This window comes from Pteropus medius, unplaced genomic scaffold, assembly GCF_902729225.1.
Source record: "Pteropus medius unplaced genomic scaffold, Ma_sr-lr_union100, whole genome shotgun sequence".
Classification (NCBI taxonomy): domain Eukaryota; kingdom Metazoa; phylum Chordata; class Mammalia; order Chiroptera; family Pteropodidae; genus Pteropus; species Pteropus medius.
This window is the reverse complement of record NW_024344378.1, coordinates 240,787-256,766: the sequence shown is the minus strand read 5'-3', so window position 1 is coordinate 256,766 and position 15,980 is coordinate 240,787. Positions and strand designations below refer to the sequence as shown.

Below are 15,980 nucleotides of genomic sequence, written 5' to 3'. Positions count from 1 at the left end.
GTCTGGTCCCTACTTCACTCTCCCTCCTCCGAGGAGGAGATCAGAGACAGAAGGGGACCCTTTCAGAGCCACGCGAAGGCTCCGGCAGAGCGGGGCTTCTGTCCCCTTCTCCGAGTTCTTCCCATCACGTCACTGATGAGATGGCATAGACTGTTCACTGGCTAGTGGATTGGCATTTTTCATAATTTTGTTCCAGTGTTGCCTCAGTTAACTTAGAAAAATAACGTTTACCGGAAACAGAAAAACGTAGGGCTTACCTTTGCATTCTAGTGGAATTCTTTGTTCTGAGATGCTTTCTCTGGAAGGCACCCTGTGTTGGTAGAGAAATGTTACGTCGTTTCAGAGCTGGGGACAGGGTCATCAACTCCTTGTCATCCAGATAAGCACTGACAAAACATCGACTTCTGAAACGCTGACTTCCACACACCTCATCAGGAACCCCCCCCAGGTACTGGACTTGTGTTGAAGATAGTGACCTTTCCTTAGACAGTGACGGGAGAGTCCCGTGATGGTCCAGTGGCAGCCTGATGGCTGTGTGCTGGCTTGTACCAGCCTCGCACCGTGGCGTGTGTACCACTTCTGTCCCTTGTCTGAATCCTGGGGCATTTTTCATGAAAACTTGGCAACTCTGAGAGTCCTTGGACTACGAACCGCAGGCAGACCCCCAGCACACCAGCCACCGTGACTCTTCCTGTCTGCTGCCATCCTCCCCTTCCGCCCATCCTTCCGACCTCAGAGCTCGCCCCTCTGCCCCGCAAACTCTGCCAGACTCACAGGGTGTCCGACAGGTACTTACAGGTGAACCAATGAATGACGTGGTTGTTTGGGAATAGAAGGAACTGCTGGCTTTCCAGAACCACCAACCATGCAAGCTCAGGCTTTGTTTGTCTTAGGCTGTCCTGTTTCATTGGTCGGCGTGACCAATCATGAGAGGGTATTTCTAAGTGTGTGTCTTCGTGTATGTGTGTGTGTGGAGCACTCACTTTTGGAATAATGTAATTGATGGAAAGATGGGAAACACTGTGTTTCGTGGGACAAACTGCCTTAGAGACAGACCCTCTGTAAAGGACATGGGGAGGAAACACTCAAAACGTGTTTCTGTAAATAGCCCAGCCAAATACCGAGAACTTGTTGGAATTAGATAGAAATAAAAAGCAGTTTGCATGAGGGTCATTTCAGAAAACATTAATAGTTTACCCCAATTTTCTAAAGAGAGAATGAGATTCTCTTGAAAACCACATGGAACAACTAATTTATTTCATGAAATTAACATTTGTCATTTCCTATTATTCGTCCAGCAGGACAGGTGGTTTAATTTACATGCTGTCGTTCCTTACACCTTCAGGTCTTTAAGTCCCACTGTCAGGCAGGTCCAGGGCAGCATTTCACCCTTGACTGAGCACATTCGTAGTTTGGAAGGGAAACTGCCATGCCCCTTGGCCTGGCCCTGGGGGGTGGACACAGACAGCCGGTTGATGGACCTGGTTGGCGGGAGGTCCAGTGATGACGGTGCCTTGCTTTCAGAGAGAGCAAGAAAGATTCCTTTTCCTGCTTTACTCCTCCCCGGTGCCTGGTCCTTTGTTTGCATGTTGGCAGATTGTTGGGCGTAACGACATGGATCTGGTGTCCCTTCCTCTCCTACTGTCACGTTGCTGCTCAGGTGCCAACACAGAGCCCCCGTGGACCCGCCGCCCGCAGCCCCGCACTGCTCGCCCCTGGCAGCGTGGCCCTTGGTAGAGGGGCCCAAATCTCTTTGGACAAAAATTGAGTTTCTAAGGACAGAGCAGTTCAAGTCCTTGAAAATACAACCAAGAATAGTACAAAGTCATGCAGATCGGCACTGCAGTTAGTTTGGTAGTTTATGGTCATGTGTATACTTGTGTCTTCCTTTAGATGTTTCTGAGTGACTAGAGATTTTTAGATTTGGGGATTGAATATCTAAAGTCTGAGAAGCATAACTAGTTGAATTACTTACGCAGATGGCATAGGTGTCACTGCCAGGGAAGATGAAGGAGAGGGGGCCTCCGGCTTTTGGGAACTTGTCTCTGAACCTGTCTCTTTATCGAGAAAACAAAGGACAGGAATTCCTGCTGTGAGGTGAGTGCAGTGACTGCATGGCACTGGCTCTGCCTTCTCGGATGTGAGCTCGTTGGGTCTGGCAGCAAGACGCACGGCCTCTACAGTTGATAGAAAACCGCGTTGGGGACAGAGTGAATGAGGGGCCACCGCATCTGAGAAGCAGCCGGCACCTCACCTCCTCTCTCTCCACACTTCTGTTACTTCTGTCATGAATCAACACAGTGATAATACTTCCACGCCGTGATGCCACCTGCCAGTTGTCATGGTGGAGCGGAGATGCCAGTGCCCCTAGGGAGTGTCCCACTCTACCCGCACCTCTGGCTTCCCCCTGCCCTGGCCCTGTCCCCCTCACACCATAACAGAGGGCTGACTTTGACACTCTCCAGCTGGCCCTTTTTAACCTTTGGCCAAGAAACCAGAGGGAATGGGGCCGGGTTGCCACAGAAATACGGAGAATTGAAATAGAATGTGAGTTACTCCTGCCTTGGTTTTTATTTCACTAAAGTTCAGAAGGCAGACGTGCAGACGCGATCACCGTTAACACTGCACACAGCCCCCGAGCTGGGCGCCTCCTGTCCCAGCGCTGGTGGTTCAGGTCTCTTGGCTGGAGCCTGTTGTAGCTTTTGGCATGTCTTCTGCTAAACGCCGAGAGTCACTGCAGAACAGACGACGGACGCACTTGACTGTAAACTCTCTCATAAAAATGCCAGAACCGTGTTGAATAACAGTTTTTCGAGTTTATCCATGGGCAAGCCTCGGTTTAATGCGTTTTTATCGTCAGTCTCCACTGAGTACTGGAAACGTGATGGGGGGTGGCACAGCCTCTGTTTGAGAGTATCCAGGGCCCCCAGAGGCAAGTGGCCGGCTGCATGCATCATGGTGTGCGGGGGCCCAGCACAGCTGTCAGCAGTCGGTGACGGCGCACTCGCATGCACGCACGCACGCACACCTGTGTGTACCGCCCACGCTGGATCGTGTGAGGTACGCTGCCTGCTGCTGTTTTCCACTGGATGTTAGATCGTGAGCATTTTCTCATTTTAAAACGATTCCGTGGAAAGGGTTGGTGGCCGCCGCTCTGAGGAGTGCAGGGTCTCTGGCGTGTGGCTCTAGTGGGGCTGGGGAGGTCAGCAGAGACAGCCGTGCGCGCCCAGTGGCCGTGTGTCACTGCCTCCCGCTGCTCGCGGCTCTCCCACTACTCTGTGGCCTCATCAACCAGCATTCGTCAGCACAGTTTCTACATTCGCGGTGCAGGGGCAGCTGACGGTGCTGGCTCAGCGTCTCTCCTTGGGGTCAAGATGCCACTAGGGCTGCACTCACCTGAAGGCTCGACTGTGGCTGTGGGTGGCACCTCCAGGGTGGACGCGGCTATTGGCAGGAGCCCTCGGCACAGGCAGCTAGTGACATAAGAGAGAGTGTTTTGTAATGTGCTCTCGGAAGTCACACACCATCACTCCTGCTATTTGCTGCTGGTCACACCAGCCATCCTTGACACTACGGATGGAGGGGGCTGTGCAAGAGTGTGGGGTGGGGTCATGGGGCCATCTGGGCACTGGGACATCACATCAAAGTAGTAGTGAGCCTGGACACATTTTCACTGGGCTTCGACGTGATCTGGATGTGACGTGGAGAAGGGAGAGGCTGGCACGGGTGTGCGTCTGGGCACTGAGCACAAACACCGGGTGCTCACTTGTGGGCGGCGCCATGCCTGGGCCGGGCACCGAGCTCTGCTTCTTGACTTCATGGAGGTGGAAGCAGCCAGCGAGCCGGGGGCAAGGGGCTCTGTCCTGAGGGTGGTCGCCTGGGCGGCCGGGGCACTGGGACATGGGAACCTCTAGGAGGAGTTGGAGGTGGGGTCACAAAAGCGACTAACAAGATGGAAGTCAGTGTATGTCGTCCCCAGAGCCACTCGCAGATGGCGTGAGGCATTAAGTTACTGTAGAACTCATTGTCGCCTAACAGTGACGCGTGTCACAGAAATAGCATGGGGCGTGCGGTCGCCCAGCATCGATCAGACCGAAATCTAAACAGCAAAGAGCAGGCGTCGCTGTGGGTGTCACTTTCTTCAAGAAGCTCTTCTTACCAGCTCTTCTTACAGATGACAGGGGGCTCTTGCCTCACCTCAGAGCTCCTCATAAACACCCCTGTCGGGTCCTCTGCCTTCCCCGCTGTGTTGTAGTGACAGGTGTGCGAGCGTTTTCTGTGTTCGTGTTTCTCGAAGCTGTGGACCAGTCCTACTCATCACCTGTGCCTCTTCAGTGTATGTCATCAAGGGACCCTCTTTCATGTGCGTGTGTAGCACAGCAGGGGGGAGACAGATGCAGTTTGCCACCCCCTGAGCCTGCGTAGTCCTCCCGATAAACGGGGGCTCGGCACAGGTGAGGGAGGAGCTGGACTGCTGACGTGAGTGGTTTGGGGCTCACCGAACAAGTCCTGGAGGAAACCTTAGCGCCTGCGTGGTGCCGTTCCTGCAGATTTGAGCGTCAGAGTCGCCGTGAATGCACCAGGCACTGCTTCGCAGACTGTTCCTGCCAGGGCCTCACGGGGACTGAGCCGGCACTGCGTGACCGCCACGAGGAACCGGGAGCAGGACAGAGGAACAGGAAGGGCAGCAGTTGCTGGCTCCCGGTGCCCAGCCTGCAGCCCTCAGACCGGCTTTGGTAGCCGGGGCAGGGGCGTTCTCATGGACGGAGACCCGAGCAGGCCTTCACGTGCCCCTGGCTCAAGCGGTCGGGGCCAAGGACCATGGTGGGAAGGCCTTTCAGTAGCACGGAGTCCTTTGCCTGAAAGTGGTCCTTGCTCTGTGTCGGAGGCAGATGCTGTTGATAAGCAGCAAACGTGGGCTTCCACTGTGACCGCAGTACACAGAGGCCTGATCTGCAGACACTTCTGCACAACGTCCCCAAGACCTCTGTTCATGTCACACAGACCAGCTAGACCCGGACTGATTCAGGATACGTTTTAACCTCTTTCAAAGTCGTATTTAAGGAATGAAGTAATTCAAATGTTATTTATTTTTGAATAGTTAATATTAGTATATCAAAATGCTTGCATACTTAATATATCAGAATAATCAGGAAGGACTTTCTCCTGCATTTTGAAAGCAAACGCATAAACAATCCTTTTACTTGGCAGTGAGTTTACTATGTTTCTAAAAAGCCAGCAAACATTGTTCCTAAAATAGTGCCATCTGTTTCTCTGCGCAGATTCTATTAAAATCCCAGCTAAATTTCTACTACCTCGATGTGACAGATGTAGAAAAATTTTTTTTCTACTAAAACGTCACGATGCGTTCTTTCTAAACACTAAATAGAAAGTACGGAGAGTAAATCTCAAAAATAAGTTATCGTTCTTGGTCTTTATACAGCTGCCATCGACAGTGACAGCATGTATGTTGCCATAGCAACTGAACCAGGGTCACCAAAGATGCAGAGCGGCCGTTCTCTGAGGACGTGAGAGGCCCTGCCCTTAGTCCCTTCGTGCGCCTGTCGTCGGGCAGAAGCAGCTCAGCAGCAGTCTTGAGGGATCTGGAAGGGGGCGCCCTTTCTGGGGGCACAGGGAGGGCGGGTGTCCCGGGGCCGTCACCCTCGCATCTGGTGTGGTGACTGCATGTCATCCGTTGGTCTAGTGAGAGGGACCCGATCCTGGAGCTGCTCCCCCGGCACCCCTGAGAGAGCGGTGGGCCGGGCTCTGCCCCTGCGTGAGCTGGTCCCTGTTCATGCTCGGCCCTGTCACAGGACAGAGGGTGGGTGGCTGGGCAGTGTCAGGACCACAGTCGTTACTGGGATTGTGTTGCATGGTGAATGTCTACAGACTCCTCTCTGCGGCCCACGCAAAAGGGATGCGCATGTTTTCCTCAAGGTTCTCCTGGTCGGTGGGGACGGAACTCAGTGACATTTGGGATGTCCTGGGAAAGCTTGAAAGGCGGCAGCAGGTACTCTGCTGAGGCTCGGCTTCCCTTCATCATGCGGCCCGGGCTCAGGTGGATGCGTGTCGGGATGACCACTTTTGAGTCTGCGAGTTGTCTCTCTGGGAGGTGGGAGGGTTTCCTGAAGCTGAGCCTGTGTTGGTACTGGGCCTGGTTCAGCCCCACAGGAGGCAGGAGCTCCCAGCATGGGGTCCAGAGCCAAGGCCTCCTTCCCTTACAAACTCTTGTGGAGGAACTGGGCACCTCCTCACGGAGCCGGGCTTGCTGCAGGAATGAGGCCAGAACCAGCTGAGTGTAGATTGGAGCCCTGACTCCTGGTGGAGCCCCATGGTGGCCACGCTGGTGGTGGCGTGGGTGTCGAAGAAGATGGGCGGGTGCGCGTAGGTCTGTGGGGCAGAGGGAGGGGGGCACCTGAGCCCTGACTGTTGCTCCCCATGGGTTGGGGAAGCCGTGGCTAAGTCTGAGGCCAGGACCTGTGTCATCTTCCCCTCTTATCGCCAGATGTCCTGCGGATGTTTGCTTATTGCTACTCTGGCAATTACCCTGAACTTTAAGGGGATTTAAAAACATTATAGGGGAAGAGCTAGGATTTGATTTTGTTTCTGCTGCCCTTTTGCTGGGATGGGAGTGAAGATTTTCCGCAGATGATCGTTACGAAGGAAGAACAAAGACCTTCAGGAGACAAAGTCAGTGCAGACCCGATTGTTGGGACAAGTGGGGGAGGAGGTGACTTCTACAGGAAACATAATACTAGTAGCTTCAGCACACAGGCCGTGGGACAGCACCATTCCGCAGGGCGCTCTGCAGCATGGAGACGCTGTGGCTGTGAGCTGTGGCCCTGCAGCAGCGGGGTGGAACCAGACTCTGACTCTTGTCCGATTTTCGTTGATTTCAATGGCCGCATGTCACCCGGTGGCTACCGAGTGCGACAGCACGACTCTGGAAGGCACACCCTTTATGTGGGTAACGTCACAGCATCAAGTCTGATGATGCGCACTCCTTTTTCAAGCAGCTTATTAGTGTCTGCCCATGGGTAGTGTGTGCCAGTGATCTGTCACTCTCAGACATTTAGTTTAGTGGGCAAATCCCCACTGGCTGTGAGCCTCAGGGCAAGACAGAGGAACAGATTGAAAAGTGACATCCACTAGCAAGCTGTGTCTTGGGACAGGTACTGGCCTTGGATGGCAGGCGGCACAGACGGCCTTGCCTCTGCTTCTGTGGGTGCCGTTGAAGCTGTCTGCTTGCGTCTTTTCCACGTGCTGTGTCTTGCCTGCCTCCCAGCACAGATCGTCCATTTTTTAGGCAGGGCCTTTGCTCATGCGTGTGTCCTGTATCCTCCACAGGGCAACTTGTCCTGGGGGTCTGAGGTCGATACTGGCCTGTGCTCCTCCAGAGGGCACCAGAACATGACTGGGTGCACAGACATCTGGTGACCACATTTCCCGGGGGAGGGGTGAGGAGGAAAAGTCTAAGATGGCTTGTGGGGGTGGGGGCAGTAATGAAGAATCCTTTGTACACACTTACAGAATGACGTGGTTTGACAGAGATGGACGTCTCATGTGAGGATTGCTCATAGGTCCTTGATGAGTGTCGGGTTTCTGTCGAGAAGAAAGCAGATGGGAAGAGTTGTTGGTTCTAACTCTGTTGAAGACGTAGAATTTCCACCCTTTTTTCCCCATTCATGGCTAGGTGAAGATCGGACACACAAACTGTGGGGACTTCTCTTTCTAAGCTAAATGACTTTCCTTGGCCCCCATTTTGGGGGCGTGAGTGAGCTGCTGTGTTCCTCCTGCCCGTGTGCTGTCCTTAGGTCCTGAAGTGCTGTTTGTCCTGTGCTTTCAGCGCACACGTTATACCATGTTGGGTGTAACGTTTTAGTTAAATCACCACCCGTAAGTCATGCCTGTGCAGTCCCCAAGTCTGTGTGGTGCGGCCATCCGTAGTCCGGGTGTTCGGGGACTCTTCTGTCCTGAAAGCCACCCTCAGACACTCGCCCGACAGCCCTTTTCTGTGTGTGCCCTGGAAGCGTGAGCTCAGGCGGGGTCCCTGAACCCAGATGTGTCACCGGACATCACGTCTGGAAGCAGACACGCTTCCTCCGGCCTTCCCTGCTGTCCTGGCCTGCGGGCACTCTCCGTGGGGAGCAGGGTCATGGAGCAACGGGTGGAGTGGGTGGGGGGTGGTCACAGCGGGAGCAGGCGTGAGAGCATTTTGTAAGTTCCAGTTGCAAAGCATGCCACAGACTTGTGATAAGGTGACAGCTCTGCGGAGGGAGAGGCTTCGCGCAGGGAGTGAGTTTGAAGGTAGAACAAGTTGTCTGCTGGTGGATGTGACAGACAGGTGTTCCCACAGGGAGCTGCATAAGCAGGCTGGCAGGTATGAGATGTGGGGTTCATTAGGGAATTGGGGTGGGGAGGACTCGCGGCCACTGGCTCCCTACAGAAGAGTCGTGTCAGTTCGCCTGATTTCACCTGTGTCACGTACACATGTTTTATGTAGCATGCGTGTGAGATATTTCTAACTTCAAAAAGTGCTTCTCAGAGCCCGCTGGAGCGCCTGCATTCCCTGGCGCTCGTTTCCACACCGACAACGTGGCGAGATGTGTAAGGCCTGCTCTCTCACGGGTCGTGGGGGACAGGGTGCCTGTGCACAGTGCCGAGTACCAGCGGAGTCAGTTCATGTGCCCCCAGCACTCCTTCCTCCTCAGGACAAGAACCCTGACGTTCACTGGGCAGCTGCTGTCCAGCCACAAAACAGCCTTGTCCCGTCCCGCCTCCTGTGGTCCCAGGACACATGTGGTTGATGGGGGGGCGGGCGGTGTTTGCTGCTCAGGAGCTTTTAACATGTGGGCGCCTGCTTCCCTCGTTGGCCTGAGCCCTAGCAGCTGACTGAGACCACAGGCTAAGGACTCGCCTGGGGATGGTGGGCTGGGTGGGGCTTAGGCCACCCAGGGTTATCCGGGGGAGCAAGAAACAGACTGAGTCCTGTTGGATCCCCTGGAATTAGAGGTGCTCCATTCTCATTGGTTGATTAGTCCTGATGGACCCAGGTCATGTGACACTGTAATGGGGTTTGAGGTTAGCACCGGTCTGATTTAATGAAAGCTTATTAATCAAAGTAAAAATAACTTTGAGAACGGAATTTGGAAGTTAAGCTAATGAGTCTTGGTAGGCTCAGGGATAGGAGTGATGAGTAGGTTTTATACGTTTGTAACTAGTGCAGTGTAGCTGGTGCTTTGGCCCAAAAACAAGTACATAACTCCCTTGGGACTCTTGGTGATGGCAACTTTATTCCTAGATTAAGTCATTCCTTGTTGGTAAGTCACGAGTCGGTCTTAGCTCCCGTCTCGGCAGCCATGGATCAGAGGGGCCTGTGTGGCCTGCACTGGCCTTTTCTCTGGTTGACTTCTGAGTTCTCGGTGGTTTACGATTTTGAATAAGTCTGGATATAAAAGTAAAAAAAAAAAAATAGTTCTGTTTTACAAACGGTTGTCCCCACATGTCACTGAGCCGAAAGGGGCAACGCTGAAGTTTGGGGCCAGCACTTACGCTGTGTCTCCTTTCCCGGCCCCGCCATTGTGGGCTGATGGCACTTGCATTAGACAGCGGTCCCCAAAGTATGTCCCGGACCCTTTCGGAGGATCCACGACATTGTAAAAGTGCAATAATTGTAAGATGTTACTTGTTTTTGTCCCTGTGCGGATGTTTACACTGGTGATCTGGAAGCACAGGTGGGCAAGCTGTGGGCGTCTTGCCAAATCGAGGTAGTGGCACCGCCCTGTGCTGCTTGTTACTGCAGTCTCTGCCCTCACATACTCACAGCAGAAAAAAGGCCAGATTCACTTGGAAATGCATGTGATGAAACAGTAAGGTTTAGTTTCATTAAATCTTAACACTCAGGTAGCACGTCTCTTCAGCATTCTGATGACAAGATGGAAAGTGCATAAGGCTGTGACACACGCCGAAGGGTGCACACGTCTCAAGGGGCAGCTCTGCGATGGGCTGGACCTGCCACTCCCGAGGATCAGCCGCCTCTGTAAGGGGCGACTTGCAGGCTGTGGCTGCACACTCAGGTAGCTGCGATGTTTTCTCAGAATGAACAGTTTGACTCTTTCAAGGAAGGTAACTTACATTATTTGTCTCCAGTGATAAAACTGGAGCTTTTAAGAGAACATAAAATTTTGGAAGTCTCGTTCTACCACCATTTCTGATGTGACCAACAGTTTCCAACAGGTGTGATGTTTCGGATGCAACGTGCTGAACTGACAGCACTTGAAAGATGTGTATAACTCAGTGAGCCGGCGTTTCCTAAATGGCCGAAGCGTGGCGATGCCATCACGCTGCTGCAGGAGCCACGCCAATGACCAATAGATTTAAAAGGGACGGAGTGTGAAAGGTTCACTGAGATTTCAGATTCCAGACTCTGAACAACTTTAAGGAAATACCAGCAGTTAGTTATTCAATTAGATGTAGCATCCAAGAATACCAAAAAGTATCTGAAAATCCATTAAAATGTTTCTTCCTCTTCTAACTATATCAGCATGAGGTGGGACCGTCTTCCTACACTTCAGCCACAAGTGCACACATTGTGACAGACTGACACCGAAGCAGATAGGAGAAGCCTGCTATTTTGTCTTGGAGATTTGTAACGAAGTAGCTCATTAAGAATATCCTGAAAACCACTGAAATGTACACTTTAAAAAGAGGGACTTAGGGGTGGGGAGGTGTAAATTGTTTCGATTAAAAAAAATTAAGTAAACATCTTTGCCAGTGTTGATACTTTAGAATGTGAAAGATACGGCTTCTAAAACTTGTTATCAGGTAACTCATGTCTGAAAAATCATGAAACTCTCTCCACCTTCATGGGACCTTAAACTGTGGACGTGGGCCTGTTAGACGCAGCAGCCGCGGGGTGTTCTGGCCTGGATCGCTGAGTTCCACCTCCCGTGCCCACTCCCTGCAGTTCTTACAGAAGGAAGAGGACACGGGACCTGAGCACGCTGAAAAAGACGTCTTTTTCGCAGGTGGTCTCAGCAGAAGGGCAGGAAAGGCAGTCACAGTGCACCAGTTCCCTCTCCATGACGAGAGTGGGCACACTAATCCTCCAGGCCTTTCCCGCAAGGTCCCCAGCGGGGTTGCCCATCTCCAGGCCCACGGCGCGCCCTCGCCTCGGAAGTCGGGGCCAGGACCTGCACGGATGTGCGCTCGGGAAGGGCGCGGGCCGGCAGAAGCCCGTGTGCGGGCGGGGTTCCCGAGAAACCCGTGGGGAGGCGGTTGGCTGCCTCTGGAGCCATGGGCCGCCTCTTGCGACCCCGCAGGTGCTGCCTGTCCGCAGTTAGGTACGTCCTCTGCGGTAGTGCGCGTGCGGCGTGGGGCGTGCGGCAGAGGGGCGGGCAAACACGTGCCCCTGCATCCCCGGGGGAAGACGGCCTCTGGGTCCCGGAGCCAGGGCTCCTTTCGGGACCCTTCCAAACCTGGCTGCAACCAGCCCCGCGGGGCCATGGCAGCCAGGGGACCGCGGCTTTCCCGGGACAGCACCGTTCACGTGGTTTCCTTCCTGGTGCCTGGTGCCTCTTCTGTTGGTGAGAGAGCGACGGTGGCTCTGGAAGCTCTCGCGCTGGTAGGACGTTCACTTCTTGACTTGGCCCTCCGTGCGCGGGCGTCCCTTTCAGGTCTGTCCCTGACCGCGTGTGTGAACGGTGGAGTGTGTCACGTTCAGCTGTGGCTGGTGATGGAGGCCCTTGGGGCAGCCTTGTCAGACAACGCCTCTTCCTGTAAACGGGGTGAATGCCGGCACACATTTTCTCAGGATTTTGTGGGACTGAGAATTAGTTTTTCTTTCTTGGAAATATGGACACACCCTTATTTTGACTGTAATGTGTTTAACCTGGAAACTCACAATGCTGTTTAAACAGTTTGCAGGAAAATGCTAATTTAAGAAATATCAGTGTTTGATTTTCTGTTCTATGGAGGACAGGGTTCGAACACCCCACACTCCAGTCTGGTTGTTTGGAAAATGTTCCTTGGCTTTGGAGCGTTTTCAGTAATTTTTCACCACCTTAATTAAAATTGCTTTGTGTTTCTTGAGTCCGGAGGTTGGCGGTGGGGCTGGGAGTGATGGCCGTGCCCCGGGACCCCAGCGGGCCATGTGGTGGGGGCCCGCACTGCCTCCTGCTGTGAGGTTGCTTTTCCAGTGTTGGGAGGAGGGACCTGGCAGCTGGCTGCTGTGCACCCTGTTCCCCTAGGAGAAGGAAGGGGGACACGCACAATGCTGGGAACACGGGTCCTAGACACAGAACCGTGCATCACAGTTCTGACAGTGCTCCTTAGAGTCAGGTTCACTGTTGTCACAGAGGTCACAGAGGTGGGAGGTGGCAGGGGTGCAGTTTGAACATGGCTCTGGAGCTTGTAGCTGGGCCTGGACAGACTCGAACTCGAGGGTGGCCACATGAGGGGCCTCTGTGGGCTGGCAGGTGGGTAGAGGAAGCCCAGGCGGAGGCTTCTGGGGTAGCTCCCTTCCAGGAGCACAGACGAGACTCAGTGTGCCAGCCCCCCATTTCTCACCAGCATGGCGCACCCAGTGAGAGAGCGCCAGATATGGCCAGGCTCACGCGCCTGGGGTGGGTGCCCTCAGCAGCTCTCTGCTTGGATCCCGGGCTTTGGTGTGGTTTTTGTCCTGTCTTTGAGCAGTTGGGTCTCAGGGCCCCGCACACCTGGCCCCAGCTGTGGTTACCAGTTAGCCTAATGAACAGCCACAGGTGTTTTGGTGCTTCCTGGACAGAGCACACCTGGGACCAGTGGGGCCTCCTGAGTGCTGATGGCTGTGTGTGCACGTGTGTCCCAGTGCTGGCCTCGTCTGGCCCTTCCTGTCTTAACAGTCACGCTGTGCCTACTGTGTACTTGTCCTGTGTCTCCTGCCTGTGTCTAACAACCTTTTGCTTTCTAGTCACACTTAAAATACCATAAAAGATTTTACCTGTATTTTGGAGACCACAATTCTTCTATTCATCTTTCATATTGGAAGCAAATATTTCCAAAAGTAAATGTATCTTACAGGATGCAAGAAATTGGAAACAGTAATTATAGATGGGTTTTTACTTTAAAACTTTTATTGTGGTACAATTTACATAACAAAATTTACTATTTTAACAACTTTTAAATGTGTTATTCAGCAACATTAAGCAGTCACAGCAGGAAAGAGAGGAAGAGGAAGGGCTAGGTGGTGCCCGTCCCCGTGAAGGGCGGACGCCAGAGGTCAGACCTGTGCCTGCCAGTTCTCACATCCCCTTGGCTCACTCCTGATCATGTGGCCTCGCCCACTTGTCGAGTCTGTGGGAGGCACGTGCCCAGCGAGCGTCTGAGGTTTCTGTCACTCACAGGAGAGGAGAATGGTCCTAGGGAAGGTGACTGCGATCTCCTCAGCACGTCATCATCACAGTCTCCCCTGCTTCATTATTGGTCACTGAAGAAGTGAGTTTGCACTTCGTGACGTGCTGACTGTTAGAAAGGGTTCAAACCACGATCCTAGTGCATCAAGCCCTCGCTTTCTCTGGACTTCTCCAGTGCGGCAGTTTTGTCACTTTCTGGACCTGGGCAAAAGGGAACGTCTGCTGACACATGGCGCGAGCAGTATTTTGCGAGGCTGGCTCCCCTCCTGGAAAGGATCAGCTGTTTTGAAGGACTTGCCCACTTCCTTTCTTTAATCCCAAGTATGTGGCTGGCTGCAGCCTCGACTCCCCCGATGCCTCTGGGGTCTCACAGGGGAGAGGCCTGGCCTTGTGGAGTCTGGTGACGTTGCCTGTAGTCACTGTCGCAGCCAGTGCTTAGGAAAGATACAAAATAGCTGCTGCTGCTTTTTTTTTTTTTTTATTATGCCCCTACCCCAAGCGCCGGGTCTTCCCAGGCGGTCTCCCATCCAAGTACTCACCAGGCCCGACCCTGCTTAGCTTCGAGATCATACGGGATTGGGTGCATTCAGGGTGGCATGGCCGTAGACCAAAATAGCTTCTTAAACTTTCTGATGATGCAATTTAAGCATTAGAATTTTACTACATTTCTTTTATTGCACTGCCCTTCTAAACTGCTCCCTCTTCTTAGCTGTCATGGGGTTTTACTGCATTTACCACTAGAACCTGTGAGGGAGGGGTTGGTTCTGACCCTTTTTTAGATACTGACGTTAAACCGACAGAATCAGACAAATCTCTACGTGCCGTAAGAGCCGGCAGAGGCCCACACGGTGCAGTTTGTGTGGGCAGACCCAGAACTCCGGAGTTTAAGTTAAGAGATACCAGTTCCGGGTGCGCGAGACCAGGGGATCTTTTAGGAGGGAACAAACCTGACTGTTTTGGTTGCTCAGCATAAAAAGGCTATTTTGACTTGTTAGCTGGTGGAAACACAGTGGCAGTTTGCGTGTCTGGGCCTAGAGGTGGTGTCTGGGCCGCCGCCCTTGACAGTGACGGTGGGGACTTGGCTCCCCAGAGAGGGCCGGGCTGGGCAGCGATGGCTCCAGGAGGCAGCTCTCAGGGCTTCACAGGCTGTGCGTCTGCAGCAGCGTTGGCAGCAGGCTCTTGGGAGGCAGTTGGGGGCCTGACGCTTGGACAAGAATGTTTCTAGAGACCCCGTTTCTGCAGGAAGACACACTAGAGGCTCAGGCTTCCTTCCAGTTTAAAATGTGCATTTCATCATGTAGGTTGAGGATGACTTGTAGCACCCTGCATTCTAAGTTGCATGTCTTAGGTTGATCCTTTTGGGGTTTCAGAGAACCCTGCATTCACTTAATTTGTCTGGAAAATAAGTTACAGAATTATAGCTAATTACAGCTTAATTTTCAAATCCTGTCCCAGCGTTTGTCACTTGTGGTCCTGCATGGCCTGGAGCCCACACACTTCAGCGACCCTGTAGTTATCAGGATTGTCACATGATTGCCACTTCCTCCCACACACTCCGTTGTGCTGACACTGGTAGGCAGCTGAGGCTTCGCTGTCAAGGCCAGAGTCATTTGTCCCACGCACCCTCTGTGCCTCTGAAGGCCACAGACTGCGGTCCTGCTCGCTGCCTGCTTTCTCACACAGCACATGGGACCAGGCCTTCCTTACACACGACTGTCACAGTTCCTGGGCCCAGCTCTGCCCAGTGAAGACGGCCTGTCTGCTGTGAGCAGGCGCTGCACCTGCCTGCCTGCCCCCGAGCCTGCTCACGGGCCAGCAGCCCCCGGATGGCAGCTCCAGAGGGATCGGCTCTTGCTGGTTTCCAGCACATCCAGCGCCGTTTCCGTGCATGTGTAGTGAAAGCTGTTCATTCTCTTAATTTGCTTATTTATTACCATGGTGTTGAACTCACAGCCATGCCCTGTCTCTCCTGCGCGAACACACGGGTCAGCCCCGGACAGCCTTGGAGTCAGGCCCCTGCCCCTGCTACTTTTCCTTTTTCTTTGGCCTCAGGTTCAGATGAGAACAAGCTGTGAAGTGGGCATTTGGTGATTCTTCTGTAAATACAGCACAGTCTCACCAGTGGAGATCCTCGCCCCAGGAGTCCGAAGACTATTTTGAATCCAGCCCATAGCAAATAACCAAGAACCTAATAAGCTCGTCTCACACTCTGCTTGATATTTGAGAAATGCGCTAGCTTCTAACACCTTTTAATCCACTGTGACATGTCATATGTAATCACGGGAAGCAGAGTCACACCATGGAATGAAACACTGTCCACAGTAGCAGGTCAGGAATTTCTGGGCTCTCATTTATATGTTTCTGTCACTGGGACTGGCAGATGTGCCAGCCTTGGCCACCGGGGTCTCTCAGGGTAAGAACCAAGTGGCCTGGCATCATTTTCAAAGCTTTGGTGACAGTGAAGTATAACTCACCAGAGACTCATTGGTGACGGGAGGGTGTCAGAGTCACCCCACTAACCTGCCCTGCAGCGAGTGGTGGTAAGGATCGTTTGTTAGCAAGGAAATACGGTTAACCCTTTCCCTCCCT

At 53.1% G+C, this 15,980-nt stretch overlaps 1 protein-coding gene and 1 pseudogene across 11 annotated transcripts in view; one reads left to right on the top strand and one right to left on the bottom strand.

The window, feature by feature from the left end:
* DIP2C (disco interacting protein 2 homolog C) overlaps positions 1-15,980 on the top strand; it is a 212,566-nt gene that overhangs the window by 90,655 nt on the left and 105,931 nt on the right. The window lies entirely within an intron of this gene.
* On the bottom strand, positions 13,882-13,999 carry LOC120610094 (uncharacterized; annotated as a pseudogene).